This window comes from Podarcis erhardii (genome assembly GCF_964252035.2).
Source record: "Podarcis erhardii genome assembly, chromosome: 5".
NCBI lineage: Eukaryota > Metazoa > Chordata > Lepidosauria > Squamata > Lacertidae > Podarcis > Podarcis erhardii.
The window spans coordinates 27,889,890-27,895,669 of NC_138509.1; the positions used below are offsets into that span (position 1 = coordinate 27,889,890).

At 42.1% G+C, this 5,780-nt stretch overlaps 1 long non-coding RNA gene across 1 annotated transcript; it reads left to right on the forward strand.

Moving 5' to 3' along the window:
- The first annotated feature begins 362 nt into the window (after window positions 1-362).
- LOC309342508 lies at window positions 363-5,390 on the forward strand. Its single transcript, XR_014156873.1, has 2 exons — window positions 363-822; window positions 5,023-5,390. It is a non-coding gene; the product is annotated as an uncharacterized lncRNA (long non-coding RNA).
- Window positions 5,391-5,780: the final 390 nt, after the last annotated feature.

A 5,780-nucleotide genomic window follows, 5' to 3' on the forward strand; every position in this document is an offset into this window, starting at 1 on the left:
TAGTCAAAATTACACCTTCAGGGTTTAGGAGTCTCAGCGAAGAATCTGGTGCTGGCAGGCCTACTGGGGGTGGGATGGGGAACGAATCCATCACCTCCTTGGACCTGCTACTGCTTGGGGTCTCTAAGCCTAAGGACTTGGGTTCTGGGGCCTATGTGAAGATAGCCCTACTTGACCGTCCCATGGTAGCTCCCCTTTCTCCTGTCATGTAAGCTTAGAAGGCTCTCTGGCAACAAGAGTAAAAACCTGCCAGCTGCTTATTTCTCACCACACCTGGATTCTATTTGGCCTCTCAGCATTCTCTAGTTCCTATGGCAACCAGAATTAGCCGGTAGTCACTTCTCTCTTCCTTCAGTTGCTCCAGGGTGGGGCACCCTTTTTTTCTCCTGGGACATACTTCTTCTTGGGTGACAGGCAGGGTCCCCAGCAAATATATTACTACGGGTTGGGACTTCTCCTAAGCTCCCAGGCTCTCTGTGCTTCGATAATAGGCAGCAAGCTCCTGGCACTGCTTGTATCCAAGCTTTTATGACAGTTTGATTTTCCCCTCCAGTGACTTATTTTTCTTGTGGGACAGAAAACGGGACTTTACCATAAATGTCCTTTTCTGGTGAGAGTTACAGAGGGTATCTGAAGGAGGGGAGTAAGGGGACAGGGCTTCTTGAAACTTGACTCTGCTCTGCAGGGGAAGGTCTCCACAATTCACAGGCCATACTGGAACAAGGAGGGACTCCTCCTGAAATGGAAAGGAAACACTCTGCTGGGCAGCCAGCATGGCTAAACTCTGGAAAACATCCCGGTAACAGGCCCCACACCCAAAAGGTAAGAAAATTGGAAATGAAAGGTAGAAGGCAGTCCCAGGAAGCCCTAACTACGTCATTTCTGTGGTATTTATATGTGCAAAAGCTGCCCCAGGTCATTTGACCCTTTAAAAAACATAGTTCTCTTTTTCTGTCCTTGAAAAGGCTGCACAAGAATCTCTGTTTAGAGTTTAAACATAACACGTTACTGTACTTTGAATACTAAAACATTTACATGTGTGTGTATATATATATGAGACTGACAGACTTATGAGACTTTACAGACTTCTTCTTAGGCACATAGCAGCATAAAACAGACTCCTGCTGCTCTCACAGTAAGACTCACCAACTAATATTCTGAAGTGGATAGCAGACCTAACTGAAAAACTGCCTACTGGGGTGACATCATCGGATTATATACTACATTAACTCTTTCCATAGCATTTTGTATGCACCATTCCCACACTTCCCATGGAGTCTGTAGTCCATGAGAAGCTGATATGCACAGAAACAGAGGTGGCTTCAATGTCTTGACTCTCTCTGAAACAGGACATGCCCCAGCTAGAATATTCCTGCTTTCTCTGGTAGAGTAAGGTGTATTTTTTTTTTAAAAAAAAAGATCCTTCAGAATATGGAAAAATGTTGCATACTAGGGAGGGGTACTACACCTCCTATGGTTTCCGAACCCTGTGAAGGAACCTCCTCCCAAAGGAGGCCAAGACATGTGCTTTGTAATGCCGTATGAATGTGTAGCTGTACCACACTCTTTCCTTTAGGAGAGAGAACTTTTGCAACTCTTTTCCTAGGTGGCCGTATACCCAAACTCACTTTATTTTCGTGAGTCAGTTTAAATTGAAATGGGCTGAGGACAGCTGCCCCATAAAACACCTCTGGACATTTATTGATGGTTTCCTGTGTGCTACTGACTTAGGAAGATAATAGAAATGTTTCACAAAATGTCCTGAAGATTTCTTCTGACCCTTTGGCATGTAACACTTTCCCAATAGTTCACTTATGTTTCTTGTTCCTCTGTTAGTTTTATATTACTCCGCATTTTGTCGATATGTGTATGATGGATTTTTTTTTTATGGTTTCACAATGTGGAGTTCTTTCCAGATGGGGAAAGATTTAGTATAATGGGGCTTTTTTGGTCTTTTTGTTATGGTCAAATTGAGGCTATATTTTTTGAACAACTGTGTAACTATCCCTTTCTAAAATGTCAACAGTCTTTTGTTTTGGCAGTACTTTCTTCTATTCCATTCATTTTCAACTAGGGCAATGCTTTCAAAAGGTGAGGCAAACAACTGCTTCGGTTTCCCTCCCCCTTCCAGTGATGAATTGGTTTTAAGATTTGTCAAAAAGGCATTTCAGGAGACCTATGAGGTAAACAAAGTAAGTACAGGATAGTGATGCACAAACTTGCTGGCAATTCATCAGCATTTTAGTGTGAACCTCTCCTAATATAGACAGTTTTGCATGCATTTTAGCTTAATATAGACCTACCTGTAAAACAGTATCCCTTAATAGAATATATTTAGTATGTTGTTTTTACTAATGTGTGCATTTTTAGGCACACTTTATCCTAGTGCATGCTTTTTTGCATACATTGCCCCACTGGAGAATTGTATTGCAAAATTCAGAGAAGTGTGACTTTCAAAGAACGGTTGCGTTTTGGAAAGTGCAAATTGGTAGATTGGCCTTTAAATGTGAACTGAAATTGAATCTCTGTTCCATCCCCTCTACAGAGTGAAAGAAACTAGGACAAAGGTGAAACATATAGACTGAAATTCTGCAGGAGGCAGGTTGAAGTTACGGTCTCATAGGGAGTGCTGTCAGGACAGGACTTTAGGGCTAATGTTCGGGATTCCCACCCTGTAGAATGAGCAGGAAGATCCCAAATGCAGCAGGGCAAGATGATTTTGATTTAATTTTGAATACACAATACCATCGGGAGAGGGTTGTATTATAAGGTCTTTTGAAGTTAGCTCAGTAATAATATACACTACCTTGACCTAGTTCGGCATGACACAGCGGGGGGGGGGGGGGGGGATACACAAGCACATTGTAAGGCATATTGGTCTAAACCAACATGGATTCATGAATACACAACCATGCCTATAGGTTTGCTTCTTTTTACCCCATTCCCTTTGTGTGGGATCCAATCCAGCAAGGAAGGATATCCTGCACAGAAAGCTTTTTGCATGTGGGTTATCCTTACTAGTCAAGGTACCAGTCCATAGAATGACAGATTTTCATTGTAAATTCTCATTGGATAAAATACAGTTCATCTACCTGTATGCAAATTTAAGTGATCGCATGATTGTGGATTGTAACACTTTGAATTGCAAGTGGGGTGTGTGCCATATTTTTGATTGCCCAGCCATATTAAACCTGAAAGTAGTAAACTATCAGGGAGAGGGCTAGTGTCTACATACAGGGAGGTGTTTTTTGGTTTTGTGTTGCAAAATAATCAGTGTTATGATCTCCCACCTGTAGTTTGAAATGGTAGAGCCCAGAATGTTCCATCTAATTTTGTAAATGGTGTAAATCTGGAATAGAGAGAAAAATGAGTGCATATACTCTTGGTTTATTTTACAGTGTTTTATTTGTGGCCATTCAAGGACTGGTTACACCTTGAGTAATCAGCTCTGATCACCACTCTTTAGGGAACAATCCTAACTCCCATCTGCCCAGTGGCAGATCTGTAAGGAATGTGGAAGGTATCTCTGCATCAGGAGTTTGACATTTCGTGTCAGCCAAGGCAGAAGGTGTGTGTGTGTGTGTGTGTGTGTGTGTGAGTGAGAGAGAGGTAGGGTTTTCATAAAATCATAGAATGATAGAGTTTGAAGAGACCCTGAGGGTCATCTAGTTCAACCCCCAGCAACACTGGAATCTCAACTAAAGCATCTATGACAGATACCCCGCCTTTTGCCATGCCTGCTCCAGGCTGGTGCAGAACAGAGGCCCAGATTGGGACCACTGCCATTAGCTGGGCCAGCTTTAGGATCCAGTCTAACTCTGCCCCTTCCCATCCCAGAGATGACTGTTTTGGATATTTCTGCTGGCTACTCTCAGTGGGCCTAGCAAGGACTTTCACAGAGCCCACCGACCAATGTAGCTGAACAGAGCCAAACAAAAAAGGTCACTTCTGTTGCATCCAAACCCTGTACAGCATGCAGATTAGGGTTTTGGGTTGCTGTGTTATATGCTTACTCTGTATCTGCTTTCACCTTTTGGCCCCTCTAAATCAAGGTGTGCTTTTGTGTCAGAGCTCAAGGTGTCTGCAGTTAATCTCTTCTTCAATGGCAGCTATGAACAGATTTTTCAGGTGTAATTATAATGTGAAGAATGCCTATTGATTAAAGGTCAATAATTATCTGAGCAGGAAAGTAATCCTCTGCAAATCTCAGACCTGTTTCAGAGACATTTTGTATTATAAATCTGCTACTTAAACAGAGGAAAAGGAGACAGTAACTCCTTTCCTAAATGACTTGAGAAAAAGATTTTGGAGGCAGAGAAACATGAAAAATAAATTCAATAAAACCCAAGCAATCTTCTTCCCCCAAACAGTATGGAAAACTTATTTTCTGAAAAATATGGCGAAACAAAAACTTCATTAACGTGGTTGGTCTGACCCCCCCCCCAACAAATTGTTACCTTTCATTAACCCAGTGTTCAATTCCTGGTCGTTAACATATGATTAATGATTAGATGAACACTGTTTTATAGTTTGCATACTAGGTCCCATGACACTGCCTCTTCTATTCCTACTGTTTTTATATTTTTACTCCTATACAAATAATGTTCTAAATCTCTCTTGTTCACACACATACCTGGAGTTTTGACTCCAGAGCTTTTAGCACCCTGGCTGTCTGTTCCATTGCATTTCAAGCATTTTGTAAGCTACTTTGAGAACTTCGGTTAGTAGACAAGGTATATAAATATTTTAAATAAGCAAATTCTATGCAGCACAGTACTGTCATAAATTACTGTAGATGCAAACTTAATGGGTATACAGACTTTCATGTATTTTTGTGTTCTGTGTACGGTTAAATAGTTCTTATATATTAAGAGAAGGAACAGATGCTGGAGAAAGGCATCTGCTTTAACCCATTTTCATTGCTACATTATTTGCTTTCTAATAACAGACTTGTTGCTAGTGGGTTCTGAATATATCTCCAGTACTGAAACTTAAGGCCATTTTTTACCTCTTTGGTGTCAGAGAACTGGACTTTGTGACAAGCAGCGAAAGAACAGGCACAGAGGAAGAGGTGGGGAGAAGCAGTTAGCCACAGGAATTCAACCTTTGTACACACACAGAGAGACGGAGAGACACAGAGAGCAGGAATTCAGCTGCAAGGCTCAGACACAGAAATAGAGAGAGTGCAATCACCCTGATCGCGTAGACTCAGGAGATTAGCCGAGAAGCGCGAAAATTACAGGAAGAGGAGGTGAGGGTTTTCCTGTTGGGGGAGAAGGGAGCGGAGCTCAGTCCAGGCAACCGTGGCATCGGTGGAAGAAAGACTGAATTAGCGGAGCTCCAACCGGGGCTTTTTGTTGAACCAATAAATCTTAATTAATTAACTGCCAGAGTCGTCTCTCGTGTGTGTGTGTGTGTGTGTGTGTGTGTGTGTGTGTGTGGGAGAGACCTAGGCCTTACATTTGGCTTCACCACACCTCTCCTCTGCTACATCAGTAAGGAGGAGATTGGAAGCTTTCGCTTCCATTTGCAATTATAATTATTGAACCTGGACAAACCGTGGTTAGTGTTACCTAGGGTTTAGTGAAACAAACCAACTTCAAGCATGTTCCACTAACTAAACCATAGTCAATGCTAAGCACAGCTCCTGATTCAGACTGTTGGGATATACAGTTACTGATTCACATGCATGAAAGAGTTAACCTGAGTCCTGAGCTCAAGTTACCAGAGTGTATATGGTTTAGCAGGCTCTTAGCAGCCTCTGCTTCCTCTTCTCAGTC